Source organism: Dendropsophus ebraccatus, chromosome 6, assembly GCF_027789765.1.
Source record: "Dendropsophus ebraccatus isolate aDenEbr1 chromosome 6, aDenEbr1.pat, whole genome shotgun sequence".
NCBI classification, from domain to species: domain Eukaryota; kingdom Metazoa; phylum Chordata; class Amphibia; order Anura; family Hylidae; genus Dendropsophus; species Dendropsophus ebraccatus.
This window is the reverse complement of record NC_091459.1, coordinates 137722087-137735455: the sequence shown is the minus strand read 5'-3', so window position 1 is coordinate 137735455 and position 13369 is coordinate 137722087. Positions and strand designations below refer to the sequence as shown.

General features: G+C 42.6%; 1 long non-coding RNA gene across 1 annotated transcript in view; it reads right to left on the bottom strand.

Annotated features, from left to right (window-relative positions):
• The window catches only part of LOC138795118 (uncharacterized), a 49824-nt gene extending 37338 nt beyond the window's left edge, over positions 1–12486 (bottom strand). The window contains exon 1 of the long non-coding RNA XR_011363574.1: positions 12432–12486. This is a non-coding gene — a long non-coding RNA (uncharacterized lncRNA). The remainder of the gene's footprint in view (positions 1–12431) is intronic.
• Positions 12487–13369: the final 883 nt, after the last annotated feature.

The window sequence follows — 13369 nt, the reverse complement described above, 5'->3', positions numbered from 1 at the left end:
GGTACCACAGACAACGGCGTAAAGGATGTGGTAATTTTTTTTTTATAGTTTGTATTTTATAAGGATCTGAATCTGTATAGTCTGAAGGAATGAAAGGAAAGGAAGGACATGATGGAAACCTTTATATATGTTACAGGACTAAATAAGGTTAAAATGAATTTTGCAAAGGAATAATATAATTTAATAAACTTATAATTAATATACTTATTTTTGCGTCTTTTGCCCCTATGTGTTTCTGCTTTCTTTTGGACGGTGCATTTTATTCTTGTCCTACTTTCGGTGGCATGGATGGCCGTATAGTCTCAGGGGGACCTAAAGCCACTCATCCCGCCCATGTTTTACAACTCCTTAATTGTAGAATCCAGGGTTATACGGGGCTTCTGCTCTATGACCCCTCTGAACCTGAAGGTGTACGGCCCACAAATGATTAGACTCTGCATGTGACAATGCTTCCAGTACATGATACGCGATGCACATCAAGCGGCAAAAGGAGCCACAGTGTGGGAGCCCAAGTGAGGTAAGTTTGTATTTTTTTCATTTTACTTGGAGCAGAATCACCCTATCGAAGGTATGACCAGACGGACATGGTACTGTGCAAGCTACAATTTTAGGGGGCTAGGGACTGTATTTGCCCTAAGTGGGGTATATTCCTATGGTGAGTAGTCTAATAGCTGTGTGGTAGTCTTAGTTGCTATCTACTTTGTTGCTTATTTATAGCGGTTAAACTACTGCATTTGCCTTCTATTGGGATGAACTCATGTGGGGGCCTAATTAGGGAGGGAAAATTCTGTGTGGGGGCACAGTTAGGGCTCTACTGGTTGATGTGCTAACAATTAGGAGGATAGTTGCATTGTGTATTGGCACTAATTACTGTTTGAGCTGCTGTTTATTTACTATATTTTGGTATTATTTGACTATTGTTAAAGCATATCTGCCATTAGAAAAAACTTTTGACATGTCATGGAGACATAACTGAAATGTAGACTCTAACGGCACAGCATGAAAATCCGCTAGGGGCTTGGTCTGGTTCATGGGGTAGAGGTAGGATGCACGCTGGAGAGCCCACAATCCCGTTTGTGGGCTAATAGACGCATCTCAGTCAGCACAACTGTACTCTTCACTGTATCCCTATCACAGATCTAGTTGCTGTATTATCAAGTGTACTACAGAGTGTATTATCAAGTGCTTTCTTAAGAGAAACGTACCCTGTCCAGGGAAAGCTGTATTACCTGCTGCAGACAAGTACTTTCTAAGTAAAAATTAGATAATTTATGGTAAAAAGACTCTGTGATTCTTCACTCCACACCAACACAGTGTACACTACAGCCTTGGAACATTACCCCTTTCTGTGGGTGGCAGTTCCAGGAGTCCAGTAGGGTCACTACTAGAGATGAGCAAACCGGGTTTGGGTTCGAGTCCATCCGAAACCGAACTTTCGGTATTTGATTAGCTGGGGCTGCTGAACTTGGAAAAAGCTCTGAGGTTGTCTGGAAAACATGGAATCAGCCAATGACTATATCCATGTTTTCCACATAGCCTTAGGGCTTTATCCAACTTCAGCAGCCACCGCTAATCAAATGCCGAAAGTTCGGGTTCAGATGAACTCCAGCATGCTCGAGGTTCGCTTATGTCTAGTCACTACACCACTCCGGCCCACTGTGATATCAACCCAAGGTACCCCATAGCAGCCCGGCAGGACACTGCCTACAGTGGAACAAGGTGCAACCGGCCCTTTTAACTAAAAGCAGGTGTGCCACCATACCTGTGTGCCCAACCAGCACTTGGGTCACAACACAACATCACTGGGCCCAGTTGTATCTCGGCAAACCACTATAAATTTGGCGTCACACCTCACCACCTAGCTAGTGACCGGCCGCACCTCTGACATAACACCCCAGGGGGTCACCACACATCCATAGGTAATCAAATTTTCATGCTTTATGTATATCCACAGTTACAGAAATGCAACGAAAGAAGTCTTTCTTGAAACAGTCCTCTTGAGGTCGAAATGTTGCATTGCTGTACCTGTGGGTGTAAATAAAGCGTGAAAATCTGATAACCTATGGATGCTGTTGGACTACTCTGTTCGCGACATAGACATGTCAAAAGTTTAGATTGGTTAGGGGTCTCAGTGTGCAGACTATGACCAATCAGAAGAACGGGCTGGCAGAAGTCAGCAGTGCCGTGTGTTCTCCCCGCATTGTGTCCCTCCGACATGGGCAGCCCTATAGACCTACATTATGCGGCCATCCAGGTCACCTAACACTGAGCCTAGAGAGGACAAGTTGTGGGTGGACTTCTCCTAGCTTGTTTTCCTGAACTGTCACGGTCTGAACACTAAAACCCAACCATAACCAATCAAAACATATTGGTATTGTTTATCTGGTGATATACATGACGCCAAGTTGGTGTCACACACCTCAGCGTGAATGTAAATTTTAGTAATCTAACAGCTAAATGGCTGCAGAAGAACTGTATGTAAAATGTTTAGGGGAAGAATTTACCAGCAGCCAAGATTGAACGCACAGGAATGAGTTGTATAATACTTTCTTCTAACTTCATTTTTCAAATTTTTTTTGAAGAATTATGTAAAACATTTCCCAATGTGAAATATTTTTCTTATTGTAAGCCAATTACAATCTACAGCGAGCTCGGTCCGGTTGATTGAAGTAGTCATCAAGCATCCTTCATTTAAGAAATAACACCTACGGATTATTAATGCTAATAAAGCTCGGGCTAGAAAGCGGAAAAATCCACAATTCCACCTGACATAGATTTACCATACATCTTGTCCAACCACTCGAAATTACCCAGTCCCATTCAGGAAAACACATTTTTTCGCTCTGCCGTTCCTAAAATTAATGCAAGTAATAATTACCATAGTGATGATAATAATAGTGATCTATATGGATATTGCGCAAACATATTCTACAGCTTTTTATGGTAATCACGTCTACTAAGTAATCCTTGAAACCATAAAACCGAGGAAACGGATTGAAGATTCGGGAGTGGACTGATGTGTGGATTCATGTCTGTGTGGAGTTCGTCTGTCAGGGGGTTTACATCAAATAGTGTATCTCCACACTGATTGTAAGAGAATGTTTCTGTTTTTTTCTGTTTCTGTTTTTTTTTTTTGGGTTAGTTGACACCCGAGTTACTTTTCAGATCAGACAATTTTCACTTTTTATCTAGTTTAATTGTTGAATGCTACGAACCAAGATTAGTTCTGAACTTTATAAAAAGTTATGAAACCAAACTTTTTGCAAAGTTTGGAACGAGTTTGTAAAAATGGTGTACACACATAGGAAAAATAATAAAAATGAGTGACAGCCTGTTCAGTCAATCACTGGCTATGATGCAATTACATGTCAGTCAGAAATCACTGACTGACTGAGATGGCATAGCGCTGTGGTCAGTGATTAGCTGAGCAGGCTTTTGCTGGCTTCGGGAGACACTGGAGACTGGAGAAGGAGGACACTGAGGAAGCATGGACAGGTAAGTATAGATGAGCAAACTTTCTGAACTGCACTAAAACAGCTAAACACCTTCAGTTGTTCAGCTGTTTTAATGTGATTTACTTAAAGGGAATCTGTCAGCACTTTTTCTGGTTCTAAGGTGCTGACATTGTGAGGAAGTGTGTCTGTTAGTGTGTGTGTTACCTTCCTTTTTTCGCTCGCTGCTGTACTTTGTCCACAATCTGGTCTGTAACTTTCTGCACAAGTGTCAAAGAGTAATGGTGCAGTGCTTGTGCCGCACTTTGGCACACCTCCCCACTACTGCCTCCTCCCAGCTTCACTTGAATATTCATTGCGGCCTCCCTCTGGCTTCCTGCTGACGACATCTGTTGCTGCGCATGCGCCGTTGACGGCAAGGGCCGCGAACGCCCTTGCTAGTTTGTGCATGCGCTCTGGCTCTGTGTGGTGTGCACGCTCCTGCTGAACGATTTGCACATGCGCCGTAGTGCGTAGGACCGGCGCGAGTGCACTATGCAAAGCAACTGAGAGCATAGGCTCCGGCCCTGAGTGCGCCTGCACCGCTCCTACGCACTATAGCGCATGCTCAAATTGTTCCACAGCAGCCCTTGCCTTCAACGACGCATGGGCAGTGACAGATGACATTGGCAGGAAGCCGGAGGAAGGCCGCAATGACTGTTCAAGTGAAGCTGGGAGGAGGAAGTAGTGGTGAGGCGTGCCGAAGAGCACACCTCACCACTTTGAAACTTGTGCAGAAAGTTACGGACCAGATTGGGGACAACGTACAGCAGACACTAACAGACACACACCTTCCCCACAATGTCAGCACCTCAGAACCAGAAAAAGTGCTGACAGATTTCCTTTAAGGTTCAGTTCGGACGAACCCGAACTTTACATCAAAGTTTGGCGAACCTGCCTATCCAAACTTTTGAAAAGTCCATTCATCCCTAGGATCCAGGGTAATGTTGTTTTTCTCATAATTGACCACTAGTGGTCGCTGTTTCACTGAAAAGAATTTGTACTTCCCTTTTATACCTGATTAGGGGAGGCTGCTGTTTGACTCTTGAAAAAATATCTTTAATTATATCTAAATTATAATATATATTTCTAAAATCTATATCTTAAGAAAGTCTTATATTTTTCTCCTTTGACACTTTTTCTGTGGAAGAAACTTTACAGCATCTGAATCACAGTGTGAAGCCTTGTGCTCAGATCCGACAAGGGTTCAGGGTAAGTGAATGAATTTACCCTTCTTGTGTCGATTGATCACCTATTTTTTTCATACTTTAGCCAAAAGTGAATTACAAAATGCGTCAGTTCTTCCATGGATTGCATTTAATCAAGTCTCAAATCAGATTTTTTTTTCCTTACCTGATCCTGAACTTTACTTAAAAAACTATTTATATATGTAATAAGATTTCCCTGTGTATTATGAAGCCATTCTGTAGGCAGAGGACACAGCTTCTTGTAAGGGATTAATTATCTAGAGGAGGGCGCAACTGCTTGTAATGGATTAATCTGCTGGATTAGGACACGGCAACATGTAAAGGGTTAATTCCTATAGATGGGTTTAATCTACAGCTACATGTAAATCTAAAGGGTTAATATGAGTTTCTCTCTGCATACAGAGATCATGCAGCAGCCAACCATACTGAGGGGTAAGACCACACCTAAGGGTCATATTAGACAAAGTAATTTTTAACGATTAACGATAAACGATCGCAAACTTAATTTTCGTTAACCTAAAATCGTTCAGCATATTACACCGAACGATAGTTGTTAGTTACTATCGTTTACTCCATCTGATCCCAGCGAATGAAGGAACAATGTGGAATTACACCGAACGATTAGTAAAGGAATGTGGGATTAGGAATGCGGAGTTACAGCGAATGATAAGCAATCGATTGACAATGATTTGGGTGTCAGCACCAAACGAACGATGAACGATTTCTCGTTGGTCATTTGATCGTTGCCTGCATTTACACAAAATGATTATGATTCAAATTGGAACTATTTATTAAATCACACGATATTCATCCCATATAATAGACGTTTCCTCTCTTATTGCTACCTCTAGCCCCTTTCTCCCCCTCCTGCTACTCCTCCATAATACAAAAATACAGATTCCCTGTGGTTCAAGTCTTCCCCCCCATACAGTGGACTCTTCCAGCCTAGAAACAGGAAGGCGCATACAGCCCAACTCCATTCTCCCTTTCTTAAAGGGCCAAAACTTTATTACTAAATAAGAGGGGAATACTTTAATTTTCCTAATGCATGTTTTTTATATGTTAGTTTTATATGTTTAGTTTCATGAAGTTTCCCAGAAATGATCGATGCTTTTTAAAGTTGCCTTTAAAGGGGTTGTCCAGTGAAAATCTTTTTCTTTCAAATCAACTGATATCAGAAAGTTATACAGATTTGTAATTTATTTATATATATAAAAAAAAAACTCAAGTCTTCCCATACTTATCAGCTGCTGTATGTCATGCAGGAAATGTTTTATTTTCAGTCTGACACAGTGCTCTCTGCTGACATCTCTGGCCGAGACAGAAACTCTGTCTCGGTTTTCTATGAATCCCCATAGAAAACCTCTCCTACTCTGGACAGTTCCTGTCTCAGCCAGAGATGTCAGCAGAGAGCACTGTGTCAGACTGAAGATAAAACAACATTTTCTGCAGGACACACAGCAGGTGATAAGTATGGGAAGAGTTGAGATTTTTTTTATAGAAGTAAATTACAAATCTATAAAACTTTCTGATATCAGTTGATTTGAAAGAAAATGATTTTCGCTGGACAACCCCTTTAACTAAGATAGCTAATGTTACCTTGTTGTAGTAAGGGAATAGATGGAGAAGTTGTAACTTTAACCTCTGATAATATGACACACTATAAAGATATATAAAAACACGTCGGTTCCTATATGGATATATTCTCCTTTAAACCTCTTAAACAAGCCTTAATGAGAAAGCAATAAATTAGAGTATACATATATATGTAGCCATGATAATATTCTTTTGTCAAAAGTTTACTTTTAAAGTTCATATAAAAAAAAAAAAATATATTGAATTTTTGTGGTCAAATGATATTTAAAAACACCTGCAAAGAATGAAGCCCGGGATCAGCAGGTAGGTTGGTCTTTAAGTTCAGATCATTTCCCAGGAAGTTGTTATTCTTAAAGCTTTAATCAGGAGTGTCAATGGAAAACGGAGTCATGACCTTTGAAATAAAGCTCGGCAGGATATTAACAGAAGCTGTGAATACTTTAAGCACTACTGGAAAGTTTCCCTGGCTCTACTGTAACAAAAGACCTTGATAATTCAATGAGTGGGAGCTGTGGATTGTGAACATCATTTGGAAATTCTATATTAGAACTTGTTTGAACTGCATTGTGCTGACAAAAGTTAGAAATGAAATGTCAACCCTGCTGTTCTGGCATTAAACACTCTCTCATACAATAAGAAGTCTGGAACCCCACGGATATGGACTTTTCTTTATAAAGCCTTGAGTTTTCGGACTTTAACGGAATATTTATCTGGCGATTAAAAAGAAAAAAAAAGAAAAAAGAAAAGAGATGCTTATTGACTAATCTCATGATCTCTGCAACCCGTCGGGGATAAGTTTAGGAAGCATTCAAATCGTCTTCGAATCTTGAAATGTCATAAACAGCCAGCGCAAAGTTATTCCTATCAACCCCTGATGATTGTACTTAAAGGTACTGGAAACACGTAGGGACATTAACTGTAGCTATCAAGCACAATTTGCAGGTATGCGAGTACAGCTTATGTTTTATCATTGTCAGCATGAACTGTTTGACTAATGGCGTGGTGTGCATTAAGCAAGATTGCATGTGTGTGCTTTATGGAACAGTGAGCTATATACTTACTCCTACCTGCTATTTTGTCTCAGTAAATGTATACTTATTGGAAACAGCAAGGAGTTAGATTTGATAGCACTGCCGGTGATATACATATCGTACAACAGAAATGTTAACGTTACACCGTCATGGTAGGCACATGCACTTTTGCCGGAGCTTCAGTAATATCCCATCAGTTCAACTTTTCCTGTATACAGACTCAGGCCATGTTCACACAACGTAAGTTCCGTACTAATCACGGCCATTGTTGCGGTTCTTGCAACGGCCGTGTTTGGTGCGGAACCTACTTTGTGCTGCAGGCTGAGGGAATCCCAGCCAGAGTGTATACACAGGGTATACAATCCGACTGTAATCCCTAGCAGCACCATAGCAGCACCGTCATTGAATAGCGGCCGCAGAAAACCCTGTCAGTGCACACTATGGAGCGAGCGGCTCCGGACGCACGCCCCATTGTGTGCAGTGGAGAGTTCTGAACCTTGTCGAACCTTCCGCATTTGATTCCCACTGCCTTCCCGGCCCGTGGGGAAGGAGGAGAGAGCCCTGGTACTGCCTTGAACTCGGGGATTCAGCCTATTACCTAGGCTGAATCCTGGATTTCCAGGCTGTACCCGGGCTGTCTCCTACTTCCCCACGGGCCGGGAAGGCATTGGGAATCAAATGCGGAAGGTTCGACAAGGTTCGAGTTCTATAGAAGCTAAGATTTTCCGATGTTCGATCATCTTTAGTCACCACCCGAAATCTCTCAGGACTGGCATTCCTGAGAGATTAAACATCAGTCACACTAGTTACCGGAGAGATTTCAGGCAATGGTATACCCAGATTGAGTACTCTAAGAAGCCAGAGATAGGGAAAGGACCAATCTCCTTACACTGACTCCTAAAAACCAAGAAGGAGAGCTGTACAAGAATCATGGCCTGTCACAGCTTTGAGACCAGATATGACGTTGTTATACCAAACCTACGTCATATGTGGAAGACAGCGATCCCTGGCAACAATGTGTACATCAGTCACCCCAAGACCGCACATCGAAGGGGAGCCGCTGCCAGACCTCCACCGCCCTCATTGTATTTATACAGGGAGCAATTCTGTAGTTCATGGCCACTGCATGACTACTTCTGTTACCCCTGGTATTTATATATCTTTCTTGTTTCTCGCCACCCTGCCTTTCATCTCCCTGGTAAATTCTGGAGATCTGAAAGAAATGCGTAAGAGAGTTACTGTAGTAGGAGAGTTACTGTAGTTAAGAGACGTGTGTGAAGGGCATAACAAGGGCAGACAAAAGGGTTGTTCTGGGCAGGGGTCACCTTTTTTTAGGCAGAGTATCCAGATATACTCTGAGCAAGTAGCGATAGTGTCCACATGTTCCCAATAGGGTGTACTAGAGTTACAAATTTCCCTGTTCCCTTTTTTTTTCATTTAGCCTCGTGGACCTGTGCCTGCAGTAACATGTAACAAACTTTCCATTAATCAATAGTAAAAGTGTGGTGTCCCACCACGGGTGTTGCTATTGGTTACACCTCTTGCAAAAGCCTGTACTTATTGTAAGTAAGTGGTGATGTAGTAGTGATAAAGTTTCGCCACTAGATGTCGCTATTGTAGATATGTGTACTCAGTTGCTGCACGGCTGAAGTATGGAAAGGGTTATTGTTTACTTATGTGTCACATGGATCTGGGAACTTATGGGAGTCTCTTCTTCTTCTGTCCTATCATCCTTTTCTTTACTTCTTCTTTATGCACTCCTCACCCATTCACTGCCCAGCTTACAGCTGTAGAGCTGTAGATAGGAAATCGCGTGGGTAGAGGAAGAGTAGAGTAGTCTTAGTCAGGTTCCTGTATGGTGAGGAAGCAAGGCAAGACACACCTAACAGTTTCTCTGGAAGTGACCTTACTCAGCACTATGCAGTGTTAAACCCCTTACAGGAGAGGACACGTCACAGATCATCTCAACCCACGCCATGGACTAGGAAAGTCACAGAGCAGGACAGTATCTACAACACCAAGAAGCTAGGAACTGATCTGGATAGAGCAAAGTTGCTAAAAGCCCATGAACTTTATCTCGCAGCGCGGGTTTTAGCAGGGAACCCTCAGCATTCCACTAATCCCAGGTAACATGGTCTGGAGCTTGTGTCACCCTCTAGGACGGGTCCCCCGACACTGATAGGGTAACAGGTGGTTCATTTTGACAAAGGTCGATGCACAGGCACAAGTATTCTCCCTCAAGTATTCTTCTATTTCTACCTCATTCTCTAACATCCCAGCAGAGCACATTATTACTTGGGTTGCGATTCTCACGACATCCTCCTCTCTGCTCCTCTGATTCTGCTACGTATCTCTCAACACACAACCTAGTCAGCACGACTGTACTCCTCACTATACTCCTATCACAGATCTGGATCCTGTATTCTCAGATGTATCATTAAGTGTTCTACCAAGCATAATGCATCCTGTCAATGGACAGCTGTATGTTCTGCTGCACACAAGTACTTTCATAGTAAACACAAGATGTTTTAAGGTGAAGAGACTCTGTGATTCTTCGCACCACAACAACACAGTATACACACACACCTTGGGACATTTCCCCTTTCTGTGGGTGGCAGTACCGACGGTCCGGGAGGGTCACTACACCACTTCGGCCCACTGTGATAACAGCCCGAGGGACCCCTCAGCTGCCCGGCAGGTCACTGACTACGGGGAACAAGGTGTATCTGGCCCTTCAAAATAAAAACAGGTGTGCCACCATACCTGCATGCCCAACCGGCACTGGCGTCACAACACAACACCCTAGGGTCCGGCTACATCTTGGACAACAGCCAGAGTGGCGTCACACTCTGCCATCTGGCAAAGGACCGGCCGTACCTCCACCATAGCACCTCGGGGGTGCACCACACAGGTCAATATAAGAAATTTTGTTAAACAGAAAAGCATCTCTTTGTACACTTATGAGATTCCTTTCTTCTTTTCTCTCCCTTTCTTAACTTATAATTTATAATTAACTCAGCAAAACTGTAAATGTCAATCTTCAGGGATCAGCTCACTGAGGGATTAGGTTACATGTTGCCTATAGAAGTCAATGAAGAGGGCAGGAGGAAAAGGAGTTAGCTGCAGAGTGAGGAACAGTCATAAAACATACAAACATCCATTCAAGAAAGAATAACACCAGCACTACTCACATGATAGTCATCCTCTGGTGCATCGCCCAGGACTACTTTCTTAGGCTATGTTCACACTATGTAAAACTACTACATTACTGAAAAATATTAATTGCACACCAAGAGAAACCATGTCTTTTCATTTTCTCATGCTCTTATACATAAAACTACGGCCGTAGTTCTCGCCGCAGAACTACGGCCGTAGTTCTCGCCGCAGAACTACGGCCGTAGTTTTGAGGGGTGGAACATAGCCTTATTTTTAATGGGATCCCGGCCGGAGCGTACACACATCGTATACACTCCGGCCGGGATCCAATGCGGCACCGGAAAAAACTGACAGGTCAGTTCTCTGCGGCCGGAATTCAGTGAATTCCGGCCGCATAAAGACCTGTCAGTTCACACAGTGAAGCAAGCGGCTCCGGCCGCTTGCTTCACTGTGGGATATGGGAAGCTCTGATGCGGGCGCGCGCTGATGCGCCCGCATCAGAGCTCTGCGGCCGGAAAGATCACCGGGTGGCCTGGTGTTCACGTAATGTTAACATAGCCTAAAGGTTCATTTGGTTTTGGTTGGACGTTGTACTGCACCTCACATTACTCTAGTCACGTATATGGGAATGAGACTGAACTACAATACCAAGCACAGTCACATATGCCATACCAAGGTACACAATAAACGGGACCCTTGTTTTGCTAATGAATTGCTAACTTATAATACAGTACCGGATTCTTTTTGAAAAATAAAAATATAAATTACAAAAAATCACAGTACTGGAAAATCCCTTTTAATCTTTGGTGATTTTTGTAGAACATAACCTAGCGGATATGGTGACCTATTTACTGCCTGAAGCTATAAAAGAAAATTTTCAGATCTGAGGTCATTATAGGGCAGATATATAAGTTTTTATCAGACTGCAGGTAAACTTATAAACTTTCACAATGCAGAAGGGAAACCGTTACATAACCATTGTACTTTGCAGTCCCCCTAGTAACGGTGAGATAACCGATGATAAAGCAAATGGGATGTTACCCAACACATGCACATATAACATCATTTAGCTGCGCCCATCACACACTGTTCACAACCAACTTCTTGTACTTAACTTTCACGGCAGGGGTTTTCTGAGAACATGCAATTTCAGTTTAAAATAGAAAATTCTGATATTTCAGCAAATATATAATTTGCGCACAATGAGTAGAAAATTACTTTGCTTCCATTATTTATGTGGATACTAATTACACTTTTTGATCCATCCATAACAAAGCTAGACACAGCTGGGAGGCTATGTTTGATTTGTTGCTATAAATAAAGTTTTTTCTAAGTGCATCCTTTCACTGTATTTAGGGCTGTATTATTACCGCCATAATGGAAACGGTATTGTAATTTCAATAAATAAATGTCATTGAAGTAATGGCGGTAAGATTTTTCCATTGACTTTAGCATAGGAGGTTCTGTATATAGGACAAATACTGTTTCTCTTACAATTTTTTTTTTCTTTTTGCTGGAAACATACAGGGGGAGATTTATCAAAGGGTGTAAAATTTAGACTGGTGCAAACTGCCCACAGCAACCAATCACAGCTCAGCTTTAGGCAGTGCTTAAAGGAAAGCTGAGCTGTGATTGGTTGCTGTTGGCAGTTTGCACCAGTCTAAATTTTACACCCTTTGATAAATCTCCCCCACAGTGTTTGTCAAACACAATATATTTAACCCCTTAGTGACCGCCATGCTGCCTTTTCACGGCGACCACTAATAGGCTTTATTCCGATGCGTACGCCTTTTAACGGTGGGCGCATCAGAATAAATTACCGCCCGCCGGCGGATGCACCCTCCTGTAGCTGCCCGGAGCGGTTCAACCCGTTAAATGCCGCTGTCAAACCATGACAGCGGCATCTAACGGGTCCCGGTGGATCCCTGTCGGCGCCATGGGTCACTTACGTGATCGCGATGTCCCGCGGCGCCGTCCGGTCCTTCGATGTCTCCATGGTGATCCCGGGGTCCTAATGAAGGTCCCCGGGGTCTCCATGGAGATGCCTGATGCTGACAGGGGTGGCCGTGGCTATTGCCTGTCAGCATGAGGCATGATACAATACATTGCAGTACATCAGGTACTGCAGTGTATTGTATCAGTGATCAAAGTATTTTACACTAGTGTACAGTAATGTACACTAGTGTAAAAGTGAAAAAAGTGGAAACAAAAATGTGCACCAAACACAACACAGCCCCCCCAGCCCCCCCCCCCAATAATAAAGATGCATTACATTCCCCATACCCAATAAAACATGACATAAAAGTGATCAAAGACACAAATCATATACATATTTGGTATTGCCACGTCCGTAACGACCCAATCTATAAAACTATATCAATAATTATATCGCACGACACACGTTGTAAAAATAAAATAAAAAAAACAGTACCAGAATAGCTGTATTTTATCAATCCACTTTAGAAAATACATCATTAAAGAGATCAAAAAGTCATATACATATTAAACTTGGTATCAATAGAAACTACAGATCTTCCCACAAAAAATAAGCCCAAAACCAGCTCTGTCGCGTAAAAGATGAGAACGCTATGGATCCTGCAATGCGGCGACAGTTATTGTGGGTTTTTGCTAGGAAGATAGTTTCTATTGTGCCAAATAGTAATAGTAATAGTTAAAAAAAACTATACAAATGTGGTATTGCCGTAACCGTAGCGACCCAGAGAATACATGTATTATGTTATTAGTGACCGCCGATACGGATTTTTACGGCGATCACTAATGGGCTCTATTCTGCTGCCATCAGCTCTTTATGGCGATGGTGCAGAATAGTGCAGCGGCGCCGGTAATGCCCGCAGCCCCCTCCTCTCAGCTACCGGAGGTAGCTGAG